Source organism: Hippopotamus amphibius, chromosome 5 (assembly GCF_030028045.1).
Source record: "Hippopotamus amphibius kiboko isolate mHipAmp2 chromosome 5, mHipAmp2.hap2, whole genome shotgun sequence".
Classification (NCBI taxonomy): Eukaryota; Metazoa; Chordata; class Mammalia; order Artiodactyla; family Hippopotamidae; genus Hippopotamus; species Hippopotamus amphibius.
In genome coordinates, this window is record NC_080190.1 from 154,606,036 (window position 1) to 154,631,292 (window position 25,257).

General features: G+C 39.5%; 1 pseudogene; it reads right to left on the reverse strand.

The window, feature by feature from the left end:
• Nucleotides 1-760: 760 nt before the first annotated feature.
• LOC130853710 (V-type proton ATPase subunit E 1-like) lies at nucleotides 761-1,577 on the reverse strand (annotated as a pseudogene).
• Between the last annotated feature and the right edge of the window lie 23,680 nt (nucleotides 1,578-25,257).

The following is a 25,257-nucleotide window of genomic DNA, read 5'->3' on the forward strand; positions in this document are numbered from 1 at the left end:
GATGTTCTTGTCCTTGCAACTACACTATTCAATTAACATAGTTTACCCTTGAACAACACAGGTTTGAACTGCATGGGTCCACTTATACGTGGATTTTTTCAATAGTAATTACTATAGTGTTACTTGATCTGCAGTTGGTTGAATCTATGGATGCAGATATGGAGGAACCGTGGATGCAAAAGGCTGACTGTAAGTTGTATGTGGATTTGCGACTCTGCAGGGCATCAACACCTCCAACCCATATGTTGTTCAAGGGTCCACTGTACATTTTTAGGACAATAAAGGGGATTTCTCTTTTGGTTTGGTCTTTAATTCCTAAGTCCTTATAAACTGAATAGCCAAGTGGAAAGATATTTTCTCTGCTTCATTCTATTATTTTTTTTTTCCACGTATGTGTTGTGTTTTAATAAATAAAGAATATTGACGACTTAGATCTTAAATCACATCTACAGACACTTCTAGGCCCAAGAGGTTAACAGGGAAGCTACTGGAAGGAATGAGGCCCCACATGCACTTGAAGCCCAAAGAGCAGAGACCTGACCCTAGAGCCCACCACCCCGCCCCCTCTAGGCTGGACGCTGGACCCTAGGAGAGCAGCTGTGGGGACACTCATGCACCCACCACCTGACCCCTCACCTTCGTGCTGCAGAACAGTGGGAAGCTGTGTTACCTTGAGACAATCTAGAGGAAAGTTTCCTGATCATATTAAGTGAGATTCTCCCATCATTACCCATCAGCCAGGGCATTAGCTACAGAAGGGCATCCACTGACAGATTCAGAACAGGAGGACAGCAGAGAGGGAGCGACACAGGCCGTCTTGTTTCTTCAAATGTCAGAAACGTCCACATCACACAGCAGGTGGACGCCACCTCCTGCAGGCTTAGTCCAAAAACTTCCAGTTGGCATTTGCACCAAACAAGGCTCCGCGCACTTCGGGCATCATCTGCTGGGCTATGAGGTCCAGCCGGCTTTCTAGAGTATCGGAAACCTTGATTTTGCGATCCCCGTTATAGATCTCAACCCCGCCGGCTATTTCCTCAGGCAGGTAGGCCTCCTGATCAATCTGGACATCAGCATCTTTTCTGGTGGCGATTTTGTACATGGGGATTGCTTTTTGCACTGCAGCCTTCACCAGAGGGAAATCCTGTTTCCTGCAACGGACGATCATTCGGGGTTCCAACAACTGGTACAAACCCTGGAGGACCAGTCCATCCAGCAGTACTTGGTACCTGGTCATATCTTTTACCACTTTGCTGAGTCTCTGTTTTGCTTCATTTAGTAGGTCTGTGATAAGGTCATCTCTTGCTCTGAGGACTTTAAGCCTCGCTTGATTCATCAGATTGGACATCTGAATTTTCTTCTGCTGTTCAATCTGCTTTTCTTTCTTCTCGTAGTATTCCATAATCTTCAGTCTTTGGGTTTGCACAAGACGACCTTTCTCAATGTTGAACTCTTCTTCTGCCTTTGCATCTATTTATTCTGCTTTTTCATTGGCTTCTTGTTCAATAAAAGCCATCATGTGCTTAATCTGCTTCTGCACGTCAGCATCGCTGAGAGCCATGGCGTAAGCGACGGGAGGCGACGCGCGGCGACGCGCGACCTGCCGGAGCCCAAGCCTGCTGCGGGAGAAGAGCGAACGGGAGCCGGAGGCCTGCAGAGCTTCCGGCCTCCTCTGTTTTGTCTTCATTCTATTATTAAAAAAATAATGTGTCAGAAACCCTGCTCACATTTCATTCATCACCTAAAATAATTTCCATAATAACTCTCGGAAGCAAATACTTCTATTGTCCCCGTTTACCCATGAGAACCTGAACCTTAGACATATTAAGTAGCTTTTTGAAGATCACATGCTAATAAATAAATGGTAATCTGGCTTGAACCTACTTACTCTGACCCAAAACTCATGCTCTTAACCACTACACATTATCTCTGGAAATTCTAGTGAGTAGAAGGAAAGCCTACATTTAGTATTTTTGCAACATAAAAATAAAATGATTGTTTAGAACAGGGGGATGAAGAAGAAGTGGGGGAAATATATAATAATCACAGCATCAGAGGGATCTTATTCTGTCAGCTATTGGAGATCAAGATATGAGCATCCTAAATGGTGGTGGGACAGAGGTGGGTAACACTCAGTTAAACTGAATCCTGGCTGAGTACCTGCCAGGCTAAATCTACAACTTGAGACAGCCTGGGGGCATCACATCACCTTCAGTGTGAGGGCCATAGTCTAGAGTATTCTGAGGTTTGCTAGAACTAAATATGAGTCTGGTTTGGTACCTGTTGCTTCATATGTTTGTTGATTAATTAATTTCTTTGTATTCAGTTGGTCATCCTTTCAGTTTTTATTGAGCACCTGCTTAGTGCTAGGAATTAGATGCCTAGAATATATCAGGGTATTTGCTTTCAAGGAACTCCTGGTCTAGAGTAGGAAATAAATGAGTTAAAAAGAAATTAGAGTGAAGCCATAAGTGTTCAACAATTTTAGAAGAAAGAAAGAAAGAAAGAAAGAAAGAAAGAAAGAAAGAGAAAGAAAGAAAGAAAGAAAGAAAGAAAGAAAGAAAGAAAGAAAGAAAGAAAGAAAGAAAGAAAGAAAGAAAGAAAGAAAGAAAAAGAAAGAAAGAAAGAAGAGAAAGTATAATAGAGTAGATATGGTGACTGGTCCTATTTTGGAACATAGAGTTGAGCCAAGGAAGATACTTTAAATATTTACTTTTAATAATTTAATTTACTTAACTATGGATAAATTTAACTCTGGAAATACTCCAAGATGCCCTTCCCTGCTGGGGAACACAACAGTTTTATAAATAGCAGCCTTCCCCTCTTAAGGTGGCAGGGAGCCATCTAAATTCTTCAGTACCCCTGCTAGAAGCTACATTTAAAGGATTTTATGCTGAAATACTGTAATATACTTGGGAAAAATACAAGAAATTAGATGCACATGAGGTCCAATTGATTACTAAGTATATGATATTGTGCAAATTATTTAACATCTCCCTACTTTAGTTTCTGTAACATGGGGAAGAGTATATAAAATTTAAATGAATTAATAAATACAAAGTGTACCTCATGTTAGTCACTTGCTCAACAAATGTTAGTTTTCTTCCCTTGTTTTTTTTTCCCCATGGTCCCACAGTTTCCCTTTACTCATTTATCAAAGTGGGATAATAAAGCTAACTTGCAAGACTGATCATTCAGTGAGAGAATGTATGTCAAAAAATGGTTGGCATATAGTAGTTGCTCAATAAGTATCAAGTTCTCCTGGTTTTTCTCTTACCTTCTTAAAAATATACATGAATTTCTGTCTTCATTGGCAAAGTATTTCTCTGATAAATTCTAAGAATAAAAAATTCCACATATCTGAATAATTATATTCTTGGTGCAGGGTCAATTATAGCTCTACATTTTGTTGGAAAGGCACAATAGAAACTTAAAGACAAAGCAGGAGGCAGGTCACAAAGACATATAACATATAATGGAACTAGTCAAGACTTTAGGTAAGATGATCTATATGTATACCTGCAATGGCTTCATTAATATTATCCTAATCTTACCAAAAATAAAAGCAATGTGTTGGAATCATAGACAGTTCAAGGCAAACCATTGCCTTATTTGTACTATGGAAATAGTAATTTAGAAATAAAAGTTTTACTCATTTATCATATATATTTTTGTAATATTGGGCCTAAACCTTGTGGCTGATAGTCTGGTTATGTAGACTCCCTCCCCTCTCCCTGAAAAGTAGTTTCCTACTCTAAGTCCATTCTATTTTCATTTATGCTGGAATGATGAATAATGCATTGTGGAATTACTCTTTTTCTGATTTAACACCAGCATAAGAACTCCTCTCTGGAATAATATCTAATTAAAATTCACTGTGGCAGACGTGGGTTGTGGACCTGGTCAAAAGGCATAAACTTCCAACCCATCTTGTGATTGTTTTAGTAGAGGATTTCCAGGCCTCACTTTGAATAATCCCAACCATGCATTGCAGGTAATGAGGAAGGCACAATTTCATACCCAGCTTCTTAACTCCTTGGCTGCTGTTGAATATAGCTTTATTTTCTATTTGGTGGGCCGGAACATCCCCTCAGATTAGAGAGAAGACAGCTCTTCGCAGTTTATAAGCACAGCTCTGTTAGGAGTGAGAAATAATAGCATGGAGTCTGACTTTTTATAGTCAATTTTATTTCTCCTTTAAGGAACAAATTACTTTTCATTACATTTGTAAGCGGAGGCAGAATGGCTCTTGGTAAAAGTTAAAGTATGAACAGTACCAGCAAGGATAACTGAAATCTACACTTTTAAATCTATTCTATTTGATTTTTTTCCAAATAGATATTAGCCCCTACTAGATGCAAAAGAGTATGCTCAAAGCATATATGTTGAATTAAATGTGTCAATATCCATTATTCTGACTGGCCCACGAACATTAAATAGGATCTTCCGATTTTATGCACTTAAACAATTTAACTAGTCATAGATAACTTTGATTTCCTTCTTGTCTTCTTATTGTTACCCATAAAGTTTTAGAGCCATACTACATTCTCAGAATATATTTGCATAAGTAAAAGCTAATTTCATGAGGGAAATCTCCTGTAAGATTCTAAGAGTATATCAAAGAGCCAAACAGGAGTGCTTTCTGTTTACCTAGGTGCTTTCTTTCCTCTCAGGATGATTTGAGATTGACTAGTGTGGCAGGTGGATTCTAAAATATCTCCCAGTGATCCCTGCCTCCTGGTATTTACATCCTCTTGCAGTCCCTACCCACTGTGGGCTTGCCTAGTGACTTGCTTCTAACCCTTAGAATAGGAAAAAGATGATGTGATGTCACTTCTGTAATTAGGTGACATAAAATTATGACTTCCATCTTGCTAGCAAAATCTCTCTATTGCCATCTCAATTTGCATACTGCCCTGTTAGGTAAGTTCATATGGCAAGGAACTGAGGTACACTTCTAGCCAATAGCTAGCTGGTAACAGAGGTCCACAGTCCAACCACCCTTGACAAGCTGGATTTTGCCAACAAGGCTGTGATGTGACCTTGGAAGTGGATCCTTTCTCATTCAAACCTTCTGATGAGACCACAGCCCTGGACAAATGCCGTGACTGAAGTCTGTGATAGACCCTGAAACAGACAACCTAACCAAGCAGTGCCTGAATTCCTGACCCACAGAAACTATGAGACAATAAATGTGTGTTTTTTAAGCTGCTAAATTTGTGATAATTTGTGATGCAGCAATAGATAACTAATACCCTTAGATAATTCTCAAACCTTTGAATTTTCATCAGCCCTACCACTAACTTAACTGATAAACTACTTAGTTTTTACTTTACCCTATCTTTGTTATGCTCTTATGGGAACACCAATAAATAGTAAAATGGTCACAAGTCTAAGGGAGCATAGAAATTATTCCTAGAGCCTCAATTGTCTTTTGTCCCAGGTCTAGTACTGAAGTTTGGTTGTGCAATGCTAGCCATGAGGGAAGACTTTGCTGCTTGTTTTGCACTTAACCCCTATGAGCCTCAGAGCTTTAATTCACAAAATGAAAATACTAAGAATAAAAATGGCTAACTTCTGTTGAAGTCTATACTGCACTGCGTACTTTATATTCATCTTCAACTTCAGGCATCAGATAGGTCTTAATTTGTGTGCTACGAATCTCCGAGACAAAGAAAAATAATTAAAAGTATATTATTGAATGACATAAGTAAGATGGCAGGATAGAAAGCTCTGGACTCTTCAGTTACCCAACATGCTAATTTCAACCATGACGTGTGGACAAATTCCCTTTGTGAGACATCCAGAAACTGGGTCAGGACTTCCGTGGTGGCACAGTGGTTAAGAATCTGTCTGCCAAATGCAGGGGACATGGGTTCAAGCCCTGATCTGGGAAGATCCCACATGCCACAGAGCAACTAAGCCTGTGTGCCACAACTACTGAGCCTGTGCTCTAGAGCCCATGATCTACAACTACTGAGCTCCCATGCTGCAACTACTGAAGCCCTCATGCCTAGAGCCCGTGCTCCACAACAAAAGAAGCTACTGCAATGAGATGCCTGTGCACTGCTACAAAGAGTAGCCCCCGCTTGCCAGAACTAGAGAAAGCCAGTGTGCAGCAACGAAGACTCAATACAGCCAAAAATAAATAAATAATAAACAAATAAATAAATAAGAAGTAAATCTTAAAAAGAGAGAGAGAGAAAAGAAACTGGTTCAAAGACTCCTGTAACCTTGGGAAGCACGAAACTAGGGACATAAATCAATAAGGAAATTTGAGACACCCTCTCTCTATAATCCCTACCCTCAGCACAGCACTATATGATCAGGAAGAAATCCCCAAGATCATAGCCTCTCCCAGGGAAAGGAAAGAGTTGAACCTGACATCTAATGACCCAACTTTTCTGAGGGCTTCCCAGAAGACTGGCCTCTGTATTGCTTCTCTCAGAGTGCTGTTGGGGCCTGGACTACTCTAGCCACCTCCAGGCTTTTGAGATCAGAGATGGTGGTTTAGGCCAGCAATTATCATAGCCCTCCTCACCAGATCAGCACAGAGTGAGGAGAGGGAAAACACCAGCTCCCAGTTTCTCCCTGTAGAAAGGAAGATCACACATTCAATGCCCAAATCTTTTTTTTTACCCTTTGTATTTGTTTAAGGGCCATTGTTGTTTTCTTTCTTTAAAAATATACATTTTACATTGAATTAGGCAGAATTCTAAGATGAGAATTTAGCCTGGTTGACAACTTGATTTCAGCCTTGTGAGACCTTAAGCAGAGAACCCAGCTACAGCATGTGGGACTTCTGATCGATAGAACTATTGAGGGATAAATGATGTTTTAAACTGCTAAGTTTGTGTTAATTTATTATAAAGAAACAGGGAAGTAGTACATCCATGTTTCTACATAACTTTCATATTTGTTTGTCCCATCATCACAGAATATGCCACATTTGCACCTGACATAATTAACCATTTTTTCACAGTTGAACATTTAGGTTGCTTTTAATTGTTTGCTATTATAAATGCTGCAGGGATAAACATGTTCATGTACATAACTTTACACAATTTTAATCATTTATTATTTTATTTGCTGTTATATTGAACAGGTAATATATTACTTGTTTCAAAATTCAAATGTACAAAATCATGAACAGTAAAGAATTTTCTTATCACTTCTATCCCTTTGCTATACACTTTCCCAAGCTCAAAACAATCCAAATATTATTTTGAATCCTTCCAAGGATGTTTTATGCTTAAATATAGCATACTTTATCCACTGTTCTGTACTTTGCTTTTTCGTGAAACAACATATCTTTTTTCTTTTTTCCATTTTATTTGTTTATTTGTTATTCTTTTTGAGGTACACCAAGTTCAATCATCTGTATTTATATACATATCCCCATATTCCCTCCCTCCCTCGACTCGCCCCCACCCTCCCCGTCCCAGTCCTCTAAGGCATCATCCATCCTCGAGTTGATCTCCCTTTGTTATACAGCAACTTCCCACTGGCTATTTTATACTTGGTAGTATATATATGTCTATGCTATTCTCTCACTTTGTCCCAGCTTCCCCTTCACCCCCCACCCCCCCAAACCTCGAGTTCTCCAGTCCATTCTCTGCATCTGCAACCTTGTTCTTGTCATCACTGAGTTCATCAGTACCATTTTTAGATTCTGTATATATGAATTAGCATACAATATTTGTCTTTCTCTTTCTAACACTTCACTCTGCATGACAGACTCTAGGTCTATCCACTTCATTACATATAGCTCCATCTCATTCCTTTTTATAGCTGAGTAATATTCCATTGTATATATATGCCACATTGTCTTTATCCATTCGTTGATGGGCATTTAGGTTGCTTCCATGTCCTGGCTATTGTAAATAGTGCTGCAATAAACATTATGGTACATGTTTCTTTTCGGATTATGGTTTTCTTTGGGTATATGCCCAGTAGTGGGATTACTGGATCATATGGTAGTTCTATTTTTAGTTTTTTAAGGAACCTCCAAACTGTTTTCCATAGTGGCTGTACCAACTTACAGTCCCACCAACAGTGCAGGAGACTTCCCTTTTCTCCATACCCTCTCCAACATTTGTTGTTTCCAGATTTTGTGATGATGGCCATTCTAATCGGTGTGAGGTGATACCTCATTGTGGCTTTGACTTGCATTTCTCTGATAATTAGTGATGTTGAGCATCTTTTCATGTGTTTGTTGGCCATCTGCATGTCTTCTTTGGAGAAATGTCTATTTAGGTGTTCCACCCATTTGTGGATTGGGTTATTTGCTTTTTTGGTATTAAGCTGCATGAGCTACTTGTATATTTTGGAGGTTAATCCTTTGTCCATTGTTTGGTCGGCAACTATTTTTTCCCATTCTGAGGGTTGCCTTCTAGTCTTATTTATGGTTTCTTTCGCCGTGCAAAAGCTTTTAAGTTTCATGAGGTCCCATTTGTTTATTCTTGATTTTATTTCCATGATTCTAGGAGGTGGGTCAAAAAGGATCTTGCTTTGATGTATGTCATAGAGTGTTCTGCCTATGTTTTCCTCTAGGAGTTTTATAGTGTCTGGCCTTCCATGTAGGTCTTTAATCCATTTGGAGTTTATTTTTGTGTATGGTATTAGGAAGTGTTCTAATTTCATTCTTTTCCATGTTGCTGTCCAATTTTCCCAGCACCACTTATTGAAGAGGCTGTCTTTTTTCCATTGTATATTCTTGCCTCCTTTGTCAAAGATAAGGTACTCATATGTGCTTGGGTTTACCTCTGAGTTCTCTATTCTGTTCCATTGATCTTCCTTTCTATTTTTGTGCCAGTACCATAGTGTCTTGATCACTGTGGCCTTGTAGTATAGTTTGAAGTCAGGAAGCCTGATTCCACCAGCTCCATTTTTCCTTCTCAAGATTGCTTTGGCTATTCGCGGTCTTTTGTGACGAAACAACATATCTTAAAGACTGTTCTATATCAGCACCTAAAGAATATCATCTCTAATAATACTCTTTGTATAACTAACCATAATTTATTGATGGATGGGAATATTGAGTATTTTGGAATTTTGTTCCTGGTTGTGATGGGCAAGATAATGTGGATCATATTCCCATTAGGACAACCAGAAAATCTAGATAAATGCTAAAGAAGAAAATGCCTGCCTGAAGATAGTAGTGGGTTAAAATGAGAGGGAGGAATTACTTGGTCAGAAGCTGAGAGGAGTGGAAACCCAGGACTATGAGCCCAGCATTTGAGGCTGCTTTTTACCTGGGCTGTGAGAAGGCTTGAGAAGGAAGTTGTAGCCTCATGGGGTTAAGAGGAGTCATGGACCACCCAAAGAAAGGGAACCCTAGTCACTCCCTTGGTTTTGGGCTGGGACTCCAAAGGGATGAACCCTAGGAGTAAGAATTAATCCCAAGTGATATGCCCTCAAAAGGGACTTGACATGTTCTCTTAGTTTTTGAAATTGCATTGTGATGATTCAAGATTGGTAATAGCTCTTGGTGGAAGCAAAGGTCAATCTTCTTTGGAGAAGATAACTACATACATGGTTTCACATTATTTTTAGAAAGAATTTTACGAGTGCAAAGTTCCAATCACCGAAACCAACCAAACCAAACAGGCCCATAAGGAGACATGACAACCTGAAGAAAAATTAATGGAAACAATAGAAAATAGACACATATCCACAGGGGTCCCAGAAATTTGGAGACCAACTTGAAAATAAGCATTGTTACAATGCCCAAGGCAATAATGGAAAAGAAGAAAAAGTCACTGGAGAATTGGATACTGTATTGTTTTCAATCATTTGCCTTTACAAATAGGGCAGCAGTGAATATACTTGTGCAAGTGTATTTGTGGAGGAAATAGTAGATGTGGCATTTCTGTGTCAAAAATATATGCAGTTGTAATTCTGATAGCTACTGATAAATTGTCCTCCGTAGAGGTGTTGCCAATTTGCTTTCCCTGCAGCACTGTATGAAAGTGGCTGTTTCCCTATACTCTTGACGACTCATATATTAACAGTTTTTAAAAGTATTTTCTAATGTGATGGGTGAAAATGGTATCTCAGTGTAATTTTATTTGCATTTATCTTCTAGTAAGGTTGAATATAATTGCATATGATTAACAGCTATTTTTTTTTCTGTAAATCCCCCTTTAAATTTTTTTATTGATTATTAGTCTTTTTCTTAATGATTTATGGGAGCTCTTTATATATTAGGGAGATTGGCCCTTGTTTTCTCACATAAAAATTGCAAATCAAATATTTTCCTCATTTTGCTCTTGAGAATTTTGACTTTGATTATTGTGAGTTTTGCCATGTCAAACATTTTTATTGTCAAATATTCACATTTTTTGATTCATTACTTCTGTTTTTAATGTGTTTAGGGGGACATTTACCATTCAGACAGTATATATCAAAAATTGCTACCATGATTTTTTCTTGCTCTTTTTGTGGTTTCATTTTTAAATTATATTATTGACCCAACTAGACTTTTCTTTTGGATGGCCATCCAGTTATTCTGATACCATCAATTGAATAATCTTTCTGTTCTTCACTGATTTCAAGTGTTACCTTTATCATATGCTTAATCCCACGTGCATTTGGGGCTATTTTTTGAGTTATTTTCTTGTTCTTTGAGTATGTAAATTTATATCTCTATAATACATTTTGTAAATTATTTTGCCTTATACAACATATCAACATCTTTTAAGGCTAGCCCCCTTCCAGTATTCTTCTTTAGAATTACCCTGATATTCTTAGTGATTCTTTTACATTGACTTTGAAATCAGCTTTTTGTTTCCCAGATAAACCAGTTGCTATTTTTAGTAAAATCACACTAACCTTACAGGTTGATTTGGAAAGAATTGACATTGTAAAGATGTCAGTTTGTTTCCATCCAAGATCACTGTATACCTTGACATTTGTTCAAGTCGTCTCTGAAGAATTTTACGGTTTTCTTTATCTAGATAGTAAAGACTACTGATGAGTTTCCCAAGTTTTTTTTTTTTTTTCTATTGTCGATAGAGTCATTTTTCTTTAAAACAACTACTTTTGATTCTATCTAGGAAGGCTACTAATTTTAAGATATAAAATTTGTGCTGAAACTTCTTGCCAAATTACTTATCTGTAATACAAAAGTTACGAAAAAGTTTAAGAAATTGAAAAAATTCTTTTAAAATTGATTGTCTTCAGTTTTTCAAATACAATAAAATAATAAATATTTCTTATTTCTAATTTTTTTTACCTTTAATTCATTTTTTTGCTTAACTGTATTGGGTTATACCTCCAGAATTAAAGTTAAATAGCAGTGCTAACCACTATTTATTTACCCTGAATAAATGACAAATATGAGGCTATTGATTCAAGTAAAATAAGTCTTTTATTATGTTCTTAAGTGAAAAAGTCATCCTATGGATTTAATTTACATTAGCGATATGACTAGCAAGTTTTAACATTGTTTTGTTTTTTCTCTTTCCATTTCATTTTTTCTTTTGGACTTCCAATATACTGGAAGTTGATCATATTGATCAGTTCATGAAATATTATCATCCATGGGCCATGGGAACTCCCTCTTATTGTAAAAAATTATTTATCCCCATTTATCATTATATTCTATATTCCTCTTCCCATTCCACCATAGGTTCCCATCCTCGTGTATTTAATGTGGGTGGCTTTGGTTTTGGTTGTATGTGTTATTGCAAAATATATATTGTATTGTGTACATGTATTACTAACTTACATAAATGGTCTTGTATCGTGTATCTCATTAAGCACTAAGTTTCTAAGACTCATCACATTGCTATATGAAAATCTGATCTGTAACTTCTATTGCCACACTAAATTTCCTGGGGTTCATGAATCATATTTTGCCTATTCATGCTCTACCTGATGGCCACTCAGGTTGCCTCTGGTTCCCTGGAAACTCTCTTACTTCCTCCTATGGAGATTGTGTGAGAATTTGGATTATTCACTTGGGAATGCGGGTTATATGATATATTCATATGCAGCAAGTGCTGCCAGATGGCTCCTCAGAACGGCATCACCAGTGTGCACTCCTATGAATAGAGCATGAGCGCTTGTATTCTTCCACAATCCCTACCACTGCTTGTATGAAAGATTTTCTATATGCTGAGTCCTTGCACTTTAATTTCTCCTGTGTAATGAGTGGTCATATATTTTTTTGAAGTCTTCATTTTTTAATATATCATACATATTCCTTATTAAAAATATCATACCAATCTCATATAATTGCTAGGTAGGATTCTTAATATATTATTTGCATTTGAGAGATCAATGAGGTTCTTTCAAGCATTACAATTTCATGATTTAAAACAAAGATTTTAAAAAGATTGTATCAGGAGTCTCTACTTTTTGTAGAGAGGGATTTACTTTTAAATTTCCCACAAGCTGCCTGTCTAAATAAAACAGACAAGCATCTAAAAATTCTAAAAAATAGCTAGGATAGGGATGAGCGGAAAGTCAAGGTAGGCGCAGCTATCATTTCAGAAATATATTTACTCATTTAATAAATGTCTACTAAACATATCATGTGCTGGACACTATAATGAATGTTGATGATACAGAGATGAGTAAGACAGTCACCTCCCTTAAAAAACACATGTCCCGTGAAGGAGAGACGCGTGTAAAAACAAATGAATTGCAAATATAACTACAGAAACATTAGCAAAGCACAGAAGACAGAAGTTTCTTCCATTTTATGACTCAGATTTTCCGGCATTAAATAAATGTGTTTATTATAATCATGACACATTTTCAGAGTCATATTAGGGGAGAAAGAGAAAAAAAATAGAGATGAATCCATTGATTGTTGGATTCCGTCAACAAATATTTACTGAATGATTCATTTTGTAATTCTGCCAGGTGTCAGGGATACAAAAGTGAGCAAATGTTAAATGATAACTTTCAAAGGACATAAAATTATTGTCTGAATTTAAAATTCCCAATAGTGGTACTTCACTATGATTCTTATATCACAGTGATCCAGAAGGTTTAACACATTCCTTAATCATCTGTGTTAAATGTCAGAGACCATAATATGTGTGTGTATATGGAGTAAGCACTTTAATTTTGTAGTTGTGGCTACATAATGCTAATTCCACCTTGTTTGACTAAGACTGAACAAAGATGCATTAAAAAGAATATATGTTTCCATAGGCAGGTGGTTCTGCTTGCCTGCATAGTGACCTGGGCCTCTTCAGGATGTCCTTAGGCAGTGATGTAATGTATAAGGTTGGTCCTCTTCAGTAATCTTCCACCACTATTCAAGGCTGAGGGACATCTTCCATGTGAGGGAGCTGGTGCATGCAGATGTGATGGTATGTGACAGCAGAGCAGAGGTGAGTTATGAAAAGTCTATAAAGAATGGTAAAAACTAAAGGTAATGTCAATTTTTAAATTAGATACAGTCATTTTATTTCTAAGGTAATAATAGGGTCCTTTGAAGCCCAGAGTTCTAGGAAAGAGAAATTTTGGAGCACTTTTTCTTTAAATCTCCATGAAGAAATGTATTGGACACTGAGGTCGCCTCCCATCCTCCATTCTACTCTTCCTTCGTTTATGTAGAAGCCCCAGGTTTAGGTGGGACTGACCCCATTCCTAAATCAACTGGAATATTCCCATCCTCCATACCATATTGATTGGTTCATTGGCAGCCAGAGAGGCATGGATGAGCTGGACTTTGAAGACAGAGTAGAATTTTGATAAGCAGAGAGCAAAACACAGGCAATGGTGAAGAAACAGGAATGCACAACGTTTGTTCAGGAACTGAGAGCAAACCTTTTTAACTAGAACAAAATGTTAAGCTGTATTTATCTCCCAAAGCTGCCTAGGTGATTAAACTCCGTTCTTTCATTCAGTTAGCTATTACCAAATGGTGCATAGTACTGTGTTAACAGACAGGCTTCAAAGATGTTGCTTTAAGATTGAGAAATTCTACTGTCAAGGTAAGCATACTCATTTTAGAACTAAAAAGGCTTAAGACATAATCTGGCACAATCCATTCATTTTCAAATACAAAAACTGAGGTCCAGATAGCTTCAATGAATGGAAGCAGCAAAACATGCAGGGAAAAGTACAAGCTGTAAGAGTCATTGAAACTCTCTTACTTTAATTTCCATCACTGGAAAAGCTGCAGGACTGGCACAAGAAGCTGTTGTTGTGATTTAGGGAGAGAGCATGCGCAAATTGCCAGACACAAAATAGAAACTAAATAAATATTCCCTTTCATTTTCTTTATTCCCTTTGTCGATAGTAATGTAGTAATTCTAAGGCAGAATTAGAAATAACTCTACATGGACTTCCAAGAGAGCTTCCTCCTACACAGTATAGCAATCCATTGTTAGAAATCCCACGAGAAGGAACCACAGAGGCCTCTACCTTTCACCAGAAAGGTGCAGCTATCTTCACAAACTCTTCCTTGTCTTATTGTCTTGCGCATGTATCAAGCTCATTCTCTTTTCTAGACTTGTGAACAAACTGATTCCTAATTCCCACCCCTGCAGAAATGTTCTTCTTCCTCCTTTCCATCTATCCAGATCCCCTCTTTCACTCATTTATTTATTTAGACAGTTGGTCTGAATGGAGTCAGTGAGTCATCAAACATTTATTGAGCACTCACTATGTGGCAGGCACTGGGAGAGGATTTGAGATTATAGCACCAAAGAGAATATCCCTGCCTTCAAGGAGCCTAGCAGGGGCACAGTCTAGCTGGAGCACAGATATGGTCACTCCAGGAAAATTAAGGGATATTGTTGCAGAGGAATGGGCATGATGTCTTGGAAACATTCTTCTCTGCCTCTTATTATTTGTAGAGATGGCCACACACAATTGAGCCCATAAGTGTATATACTGTTTCCTATCACTGTAGTGATGCCAAGATGTGGGTCAGTGTAAGATATAGTTAGCCAGAAAGGATCAAGGCAATCCAACCAAGCAGAATATGTCAAGGAGATACCGCAGGTTTATCTAGAAAAGCAATGGCTCATTCCCAGGGGTAGAAGAGGAAAAATTCCTTCACTAACAAACTTTACGAAGGGCTTACTGCAGTGTTTCTAAATCTTGGTTTTACATCAGAATTATCTGGGGAGCATTTGAAAAATATAGATGCCTGGACGCTATCCTAGACTTATGGAAGCAGGAATTGGGGGAGGAAACACAGGCATATGGATTTTTTAGTGACATATGGTTGGTCCTGATGATTAGTTAGCAGGGATTGGAAGCACTGGTCCATTTTGTGCCAGATATTTGCAGAACACAGAATACAGAAGTGAATAAAACACAACCAGTTCTATTCCTACCTTAGGAGACAAGGGTCTGTCCTAGAAAAACTGATAGTCAGGTGGGAGAGACAGGCAAAGATACACAATCAAGCAAATAAGATCTTAGATAGAGATAGGCACAAAGTGACCTTGGAATACAGAGATGGGAAAGTCCAACTCAGTCTTGAGAAGGGGGGAAGCTTCCTAGAAGATGTCACATTTGTTTTTTTGTTTTTTGTAACTTTCTATTTTTTATTGGAGTGTAGTCGATTAACAATGTTGTATTAGTTTCAAGTGTGTAAAAATAAGTGATTCAGTTATACATATACATGTGTCTATTCTTTTTCAAATTGCAAAACAGAAACAGACTCTGTTGTAGGTGTCTCGCAAGTGAAAGGGGTTTGGAAGGACATCCCAAGCAGAGAATTGAGCCTCCAGCACACATGGGGCTCAGAGGGCAGGTCAGATGATTCCTGGAAGAAGCCTGAGTGCAAAGGATAAGGGCACTTAAACATGGGATGGGGATCTTAGATGTGTCTCAGGTGGAGGCTGTGATATTAATCAATTGCATCATTGATTTATAGCTGTTTCCTGTACCATTTTAAGTTCTTCCAACCAGACCTTTACTGGGTGCCTTTGTACCTACGAGACAGTCATAAACAGAATTTGTAATGGAAATACACTAGAGGGGCAGCACATTCCCTCAAATTTGGAGCCAAAGAAAAGCTTCCTGAGAAAGAAGATGAGAAAGTCTCAAGAATTAAATGGAGTTGTTATAAAAAAAGAGAAGGGCAGAAAGAGGCAGAGACATTCTGCAAGTGCGGGGTGTGGAGATGAGAGCCAGCTCTGCACATTCAAGGATCATCAAGTTCAGGGTGATGGGAGCAAAGCATTCGGGGAGAGATGGTGGCCATGGACAAGGCTGGGGAGGAAGGTGTGTGCCAAGCTGTTACCAGACTTCTTATGCTCTGCTGGCATCTAGACTTCATCAGTTGGCAATGGGGAACCCTGGTTATTGTACACAGGGCAGTGACAGTGTCTGATTTACTTTTCTGAAATGTCATTCTAAGCATATGCAGGTTTCTTTCTCCTCCAGAATCATAAGAATGCATAACAGGCATCATATCTTGACTTTTTTTGGTTTTTGCTTTTGAGGTTTTTTGTTTGTTTCACCAACAGTGCTTAGCAGAGTCAGGGACACGTGAAGAGGTCAATAGCTAATGGATTCATTGATTGATTGAGAGGCACAAACTCATACTAGTTAATGTTGTAATAGGGACACTATATCCTAGGTGGTGTCTGATATCTGAAAGTCTCAGCAGTCTTAAGGTGTGCTTCTTAATTGTAACATGCACACAAATCACCTGGGGATCTTGTTAAAATGGAGATTCTGATTCGTCATGTCTTGGATGGGGCCTGAGATTCTGAATTTCTAAAGGTTCCAGATGCTGCTGTTACTGATGGTCTGGATTTCCACATTGTGAGTGGCAAGAATCTTAACGTTCAGTTGCCTCATTTGTAGCTGGTCTAATGGTAGAGTCAATTATGAACAGTGGAACTTTCTATAGGGATTGTGGAAATGGAGAGCCTTCACCATGAGAGAGTAAGACTCCTTGACTAACACCCCATATGGCTCCTTTGGGACTGGTTCAGAAGGCAGTGGCATATCTATGAGGCCCCTGGGGTAGACATTGATGTTATTTTTTCCCTTTAAGAGAATTTCTGATGCTGTTGCCAGTTTCTTCCTTGCACCACCAAGTATTGAGTTCCACAAAAAAATCCATTAGTAACAGCAAAGTTGATAATAGAACAGCAGATAAAGTCACAGGGCTCTAAAAACAGCATGCTATCAGCATGTAATTTGTTTAGACCTATGTAGGAGAGAGTCTTTTCTCAGGAATTTTCAAGCATGAAATTTGATTATGGGCCATTTCGTAACTTCTTGATATTTTCCTCTTTTTCTCTGTTTACCTTCACATATTCATCATCATATAATGACAAATCTAGACATCCCTTGGGCCTCACCATCTTGTAGGCATAAAAGACAGCCTCCCAGGTCAGACTGAAGTTTGCTGCCTTGATGTCGCTCATGACAATGAACTGGTGCTTGGTCTTCAATTTAAGGCCCCCTGACCTTTCTACCAGCTCTCAGAGAAGCCCCAGGCCTCCTCCTCACTCGTCCCCAATGTTTATGTAGGTCGTTGGCTGCACTTTCATCAGTCAGCAATGGACCCCAATGGCAACTCCATCTCAGACAGCTTCCCAAGACACCTTCACATCCACTCCATGCTGGCTGTGGCCACTGCACCCTTGGACTGAAGACTTCGCCGCCCCCCCCACCTTGTGAGCCTTAGCTGGGACAAAGATAATTGTCTCTGGAGACAGAATGCTGCATCTCAGATATCTAAACCTTAGATTTCTTACCTGTAAAATGAAAATAACTAGAGTCCTATAATCTCAAGATTCTTGAGAAAATAAGGTAATCCGCTTAAGCTCCTAACACTTCATTCTTGGCACATAGAAAATTCTCATTCAATGTTGACCATTATTCTCACTGCTTTTCTCTTTATCATTATGATCCCGGCCTGGCCAAGCTTCATTTTTATTTCCCCACAGCACAGCTGAGACCAGTTGATAAGGTTTCCATGACATGGGTGATGTCTCAGGGATAACAGAAGGGGATTAAACTCAGAGGAAGTACTACTGCTATTTAATACAAAAACTCAGACATAATATGCCCAAGTGCATTCTTCTTCTGGGGTCCCTTCCAGGGGCCTCCTTGCATCCCTACTGGTGACTGTTTTCCTGGGTCAGAAGACATCCTCCCTACACGTCAAAGAGTGTCACTGAACTTATCTAGACTCCTTTGAGTCCAGCTTCTAAGATACATTTTACCATGCTGGGGTTCATTTTGTTTTCCACTCCCTTGAAAGGGAGCCTTACCCTACTCAGGGGTGTCACCTTACCTTTGGATGAAGACCAATGTCTCTTTCCCTTCCAAGTCTTGTTCCAGGATTCATTCTCTGTCCTTTGTGCAGAGGATAACTGAACTGTGGACCCAGTCATTACTCAGTCTCTATGCAGGTTCATATGGAGATAACCTCTTATAATAATAACAACAACAGTTAAATTTTCTCATATTTCCCTCACCCTTCTGCCTCTAAAATGCTGTTTTTAAAAGATGTTTCTTATTTCACTTTCTACTTCAAAGTAGTTGTTACCCCACCCCTGGTACTTAGGAAGCAAAATTCATATTAGCATATGAGGCTCTTTGTATGCACTGGTCTTCTTTTGAGGTGCCCTCTGCTCCTTTGTTTTCTTAGAAAATGCGCATTCAACCTTCACGGCCCAGCTTAAATTTGACTTCCCCTCTGGATTCTTTCTAGAACCTGTTGGTACCCCATGTCCCCAGACATCAGCCGGGCTCCCTCCTCCAGGCCCGCATGACAGTCTGTATGTTTCCTCACCACATTGCACCATATAATACTTCACTTCCAGTTCTGCCTCCCCCTTTTTAAAGGGAGCTCTGTGAAAGCACAGTGTCTAGTCATATGAGTGGCCAGTGAATTTACCCTTAATTTACTGAGTTCTTTTTCATCTGCTCTTTTCTCTGATCCTTACTAAAGGTCTGTGAGATAAGTAGGGCAAGTATTCCGTGATCTCTGCTTTATATATGAGAAAAGGAGGCTCCCACAGCTAGATGACTAGTCCATCGTCACGACATCCATGTGAGGGAAAAGGGAAGTAAACATAGACTGAGTTCTTTGGACTTTAATTCCATTGCCCCTTTTCACTACTTTTTATTGCTTCCTTTTAACAGAAGCTAAAGCCCGGTAGGAAAAGGATAAGATCTCAAGGAAGACAAGATCTGGGCCTAGGAAGACTGAGGGGAGATGGCAATGCACAGAGAAACTACAGCTGCAGAATTACAAGGACTCGAAGGTAAAGTTGAGTGTTGAGAACCGTGGGGTGTACTGTTTGTTGACTGACTTTCGGACTTGAGGGAAGATGCTCTTTGACTAAAACAAGGTGGATGGGAATGGGAGCGGGGAGACACCACAGCCGATGTTGCTTAAAATCTGGTCTCGAGCATCACCTTGTAGAGCATCCATCATTCCTTTTCAGCCACCCTCTGGATTGCTCTAAGTGACAGATAATTTTGTAAAAGTTTTGAACCACTGCTGAGAGTCCTTTTTAAAGCTGAAAGCAAAACAAACAAACATCAAGTCCTACGGAGCTGAGAATAAGCTCCGGAGAGAGTGAGAGCTGTGGAAATAGTTACTGGGATGAGGAAGGAGATGTACCGTGTCTCAAACCCCACGAGCTTGTCTCCTCAGCCACTTGCATGTCCTGCGGGCAGTCTGAGCTCGGTGGGAGTTGGGAGGGGGGTGCAGGGGAGACGCCAGGACAAGAGAGGGCTCAGAGCTATTTCAGACTCAAGGCCAACAGCCACGGAGACCTTGAGTTACGTCACCAAAACTGTCTGGACTTTAGGCCCGTGAAGCCAAATGCGGTTTCCAGAAAAAGGATCCGCCGCATATTTGGAAGCCCATCAACCAAATGTTGTCTCCTCACTTTCATGCATGAGATCTTTTCATTTGTGAAGAGCATATTATTTTGCTTAATTATGGGCTTTGAGGAGATGGCATAGAGCAGTGGAAAAAGCATGAGCTCGGAGTCAGAGAGACCTGGGTCTGAATCATGGCTCTGCCATCGCCCAGCTGTGGGGCACTGGCCTGGGGCACCTCAGTCTCCTCGTCCGCGAACTGAGAACAGTCTTGTAATAATTACCCATCTCGCAGGGCAGTTGTTAGGATTAGATGGTTAATGTGTGCCAAGAACCTTGTATTGTGCTGTTATTCAGATGTTTAACGATTAGTAGCTATGATGAAGAAAGTGTCTGACTTTTAACACAATGACATTTGGCAAATGAGATTTCATTTTCACTCCAGAAGTATATGTGTGGTGGTATGTTTTCTATATATATATGACTTTCTTCTGCTTGCAAAATACTGTTTATTGAAATTCCATTTCCCGGTGGAAATTGCTGTTATTCAGTATCAAAATACCTCTCCAAACTCACATTTCCTAGGAAGTTTTCTTAGATGGAGTCTTATTGGTGCCCTCCTCATGCTTATTTCTCAGCACCTTGCTAATTCATTTTTAAATACTTACAGTTTATTTTGTAATCATCTATGTCATGACTAATTATCCTTTTCATTAAAAAGGGTTTCATCCAGAAAGGAGATAAGATCAAAAGCCTTTATCTCCATCACTCAGTCACTTACTGCTTCAAACTTGTCTCTATATCTCAAGTATGGGGATAATAGTTGACTGATGTATCTTACAAAGGTTGTTTTTTTTTTTTCCCTGAAAAAATATATCAAGTGAACTCATAAATGGGAAACAATTTTATAAATTTTAAAAGATATGAAATGTTAATTTATGATGTGATTTTTGCTATAGATCCCTTTGCAGCAGATAGGAAAATTCTTTGTGCTAGGGCCACCTGCCTGATGCTGTTGACTATTCCATGCCTGGGAGTCACCTTGAGGTTACTTAGAGCCTCTCTCTGCCACCGGATGTTAGGAGATTGAGCAACTTTCTTGAGTAATTGTCTCCTCTGACTCACATTCCTTGCAGTCCCCATGGTGACCTGTGAGCCACCCAGGATGAGCAAGGAATTTCCTCTCTAGAATTGTTTAAGGACTAGCCCCAAACTTTCAGCTTAGTCTTTTTTTATACCTCTTCCAATACTACCTACCTGAGTAGCCACAGAACAAATCTGTGCAACGTATTTTGAGTGCATGATCTGGGAAAGACGGAGAATCTCCACTCCTCTAATGAGATTCTCCTTAAAAAGAGATCCCCATCTCTCCTTAATGACCTAATTGGGGTAGAAGAACATAGTTAATACATGATGTTAATGCCAATAAATGAGCAGGAGATACTTTCTGGGTGTACTTAACTGTCTTTTCCTTATTTTCTCTGTTTCTGGTTTTTCCTTTTTTAAAAATCCCTTCTCTTTTCTTTTTTTCCCTTTACTAAACTCTCTCCCAATCAATAGACTCATCACGGCATTTGCAGGCATACGTCACTAGCTTCACCAGAAGTACAGTCAGCCTCCATATGAAGGTTCTGCATCTGCTGATTCAACCAACTGCAATTTCAATGCGTGGTTGGCTGAGTCTGCTGTTGGTTGAATCCGTGGATATAGAACTGCAGATACCAAGGGCTGTATGTACTATGCCATAGTATGTAAGGGACTTGAACCTCCTTGGACTTTGATATCTGTGGGGGTCCTGGAACCAGTCCCCCATGGATACTGAGGGATGACTGTACCCAGAATGCAACAGTTGTAGACATTTAGTCCAGGTCAGAGAGTCTCATCCCTTGCTGTGCATTAACCTGGAGGGCTAAAAAACACTGGTGCCTGGGCCCCAATTGAATTAATATCTCTGGGCAGCAGGCCCTGGGCCTAATATTTTTAAAAAGCTTCCAAAATGATTCAAACGTACATCTAGATTACACTGGCTAAACATACTTGGAAAGCAAAGATATGACAAAGCTATACTAAAAATAAAATAAGATTTATGGCTCAAAGAGCTGCAATCATGTGGTTTGGCCACACTTGCTTGTTTCCTATCCATCAAATAACAAGTGTTTTTTTTTTTTTTTTTTTGAGAACCACAGAAAGAGGGGCTGGTTATGCCCAGGCAAAGCTTGTAGGTGAGTTTCAAAGAAAAGGTGAGTGACCACGAAACACTCTTAGAGCTGGGATTGCTGCGAGTACACTCTGAGCCGTGTGCTACACTGGACACTTTTCATGCATTATGTCATTCAATGTTCTTAACAGCTCTATGAGGCATTATTATTCTTCCCAGTTTACAAATAAAGAGGCGTAGACACCAAGTGATTGCTTAAGCAGCTCAAGGCCTGACCACTAGTTAGAAGTAGAGCCAAAACTTATGAATACAGGCAATTTGACTGCAGATATCACAGGTATCATCCTGTGATACCTCCTCTGTACATTGACAGATAAGTTGAAAATACAAAAATTCACAAAAATTCAGTAGTTCCCAATTTTGGCTGCATATTATAATCATTGGGGGAGTTTTGAAAAAAAAATCCTTTGCCCAGGTAACACCTTGGACCAGTTTAATTCATATTTCTCAAGAATGAGGCCCACATATCAATAATTTTTAAGGTGCCACAGGTGACGCCAATGTGCAGACAAGATTGAATACTGTTGGGTTAGAGGAAAGAGAACAAACCAGGTGAGAGTCATCAGGGCAAGCTTCATAGGTCATGTGTTACCTGAACTCAGCATGAGACAGAATAATGCCCTCCCCTGGCCAAAGACGCCCATATTCTAATGTCTGGGACGTCTGAATATATTAGCTTATATGACAAAGAGGAAGTAAGGATGCAAGTGGAATTAAGATTGTTAATCAGCTGACTTTAGACTGGAGAGTTAGCTTGGATTATCCAGTTGGATGCAATGTAATTACATGGGCCCTTAACTGTGTAGGAAGGAGGCAAAAGAACAAGAACCAGAGAAATGACACCATGAGGACTCAGACCAGTGTTGCTAGCTTTGGAGATGGAGAATGGACTCAAAGAATGCAGGTGGCCTTTAGAAGCTGAAAAAGACAAGGAAACAGGTTCTACACCAGAGCATCCAGAGTGAATACATCCTTGCCAACATCTTGATGTTAGCCCAGTGAATTTCTAACTTCCAAAACTGCAAGGAAATTAATGTGTATTATTTAAGCCACTGTTCATGGTAATTTGTTTCAGCAGCAACAGGAAGTTAATATAGTACCTTAAAAAGGAAGGGTTTAGAGAAATGAGAGTGAAAAATACCCACCTAACGGTAGATTAGACTTTCTGTGTTAAATAACCTGTGTACTGAGCACCTGTGTCTCTGCTCTATGCAATGCCTCTGCAATGTAGGCATCTGTAGCTTGCGGTTGAGTCAGGATTCAGCCCTAATCCTTCTGGACTCCAGAATCAGTACTCATTCCAGTTACTACATTGTGTGCTTTTCCTCAGGGCCATTTAGAACTCTGGTTGCTTGTCTGATCTTTCTTGAGCAAAAGGCAAGGAAGCATGACATCACCGGGGACCTTATGGTACAGAGAAAAAGGATTCTCATAAAAGCTGCTTAGAGGAACAAATTACTGCTAATTACTGGGATGTTTAATGAATATTGATCTGATAGTTTTGTGTAAGAAGGATTGAAGTAAATGAAGCTGGGGTCAGGCAGATCAGTCAGCAAGTTGGACAACAACTTAGGTTTGAATTCTCAATGTTAGTGGTAATGGAGATACCAGAAGTGGAGAGGAGAGGATGAATGCAGGAAACCTGGAGAAGAAAGTCAACTGAAGGGAAATTAACCTACCTAAGAAGGACAAAGAAAAGGCAGAGATAACTTCAGATTTTTAGGTGTGGCGGGCTTAAAGGGTGGTTGGTGGTGCCCATGATAGAACTGAGATGCTAGGAAAGAGAACAAGTTTGGGGAATAGAAAGGGGTAGCGTTGTGGTATATAATAAAGAATTTTACTAGCCTTTGTTCCTGGGAGGCTCTAAATCCTTAAGCTATCCCAACTGATGAAGAGTGTCTTTTTTATGCTTATATAATTACAAATGGTAGGGCTCCCAGATAGAAGGGTGAGTCAGAAATTATCCACGCTCCAGTTATATTAAGACTTCTATTGGGCCCACTGTCTTATCAGCACTTTCCATTCAAGGCTACTGTCTCCCCAGTCACTGCTGCAGGTGTGAACATGCTACATCAGTTCATTTGTAACTGCGGTGCGAGCAAAAATGGGTGCCCCACTTGTGATTTGCATGAAAGGAGAGCAAAGTGCAGTGATTTGTTGTTTTTGTGGTCTGAGGGTGTACCTGGTGCCGTTATTTATTGAAGACTTTGTGTGCAGTATGGAGAAAGTGTTTTGTTGTGCAGAAGTGTGCATGAATGGTTAGAGATGCTATTGAAGAGCTGAAGCCTAAACTTCGAATTAAACGCAGAGGACTGCTATCCAAGGGTGTTGTGCTCTTGCATGACATTGCACGTCCGCATACTTCTGGCACACTTCTGCCCACACTGTCGACACTCTGCAAAAACTTCATTTTGAGGTGTTAAAGCATCCTCCCTATAGTCCTGCTCTTGCTCCATTGGACTTTCTCCTGTTTGGTCCCCTGAAAGCAGCCCTATAAGGATGAAGATTCACTTCTGATGATAAACCAACCATGTTGATTAATGATGTGACTTTGAGCAATCTTGACTTCTGGGGCATGGAAAAGGGCTAGAATTTGAGTTCAATCAGTCATACTTATGTAATGAAACCCCAATAAAAACTCTGGACGGTGGAGCTGCCCAGTTGGTAAACACATTATTCATGTGCTGGGAGAGTGACGCATCTTATTCCGCAGGAAAAGGGCATGAGTGCTCCCAGGACCCTCCCAGATCTTGTCCCTAGGTGTATCCTTTATAATAAACTACGGTCGTAAGTATAGTGCTTTCCTGACTTCTGTGAGTCATTCTGGAAAATTATCAAACCTGGAGGGGTGTAAAAACCCCTTTTTTGTAGCCAGTGAGAAGTGTGGGAACCCCGTGAAACTTGTGGCTGGTGGCTGGTCTTTGAAGTCAAGGCAGATTTGTGGAGGATTTTTCCTTTAATCTATGAGGTCTGTGCTAACTCTGGCTAATTAGTATCAGAATTGAATTTCTGTTCACGCACTTGGGGTGGAAACAGAATAGGTGGACACTAACATGACATAAATATCTGTGGGCAAAACTCAGAATTATGTGAAACCAGCTCCCCCTCCACACTAGAGCAAAAAAAAAAAAAATGCAGAGAACATTAAATACAACTTTTAAATGCCCACTTCTTGATCCTTAATTGACTGCTTTCTGACTTTCTGAATGTCTTTGGACCACTGTGATACAATGAAATATCAAGAGTTTTAAAGACAAAATGGA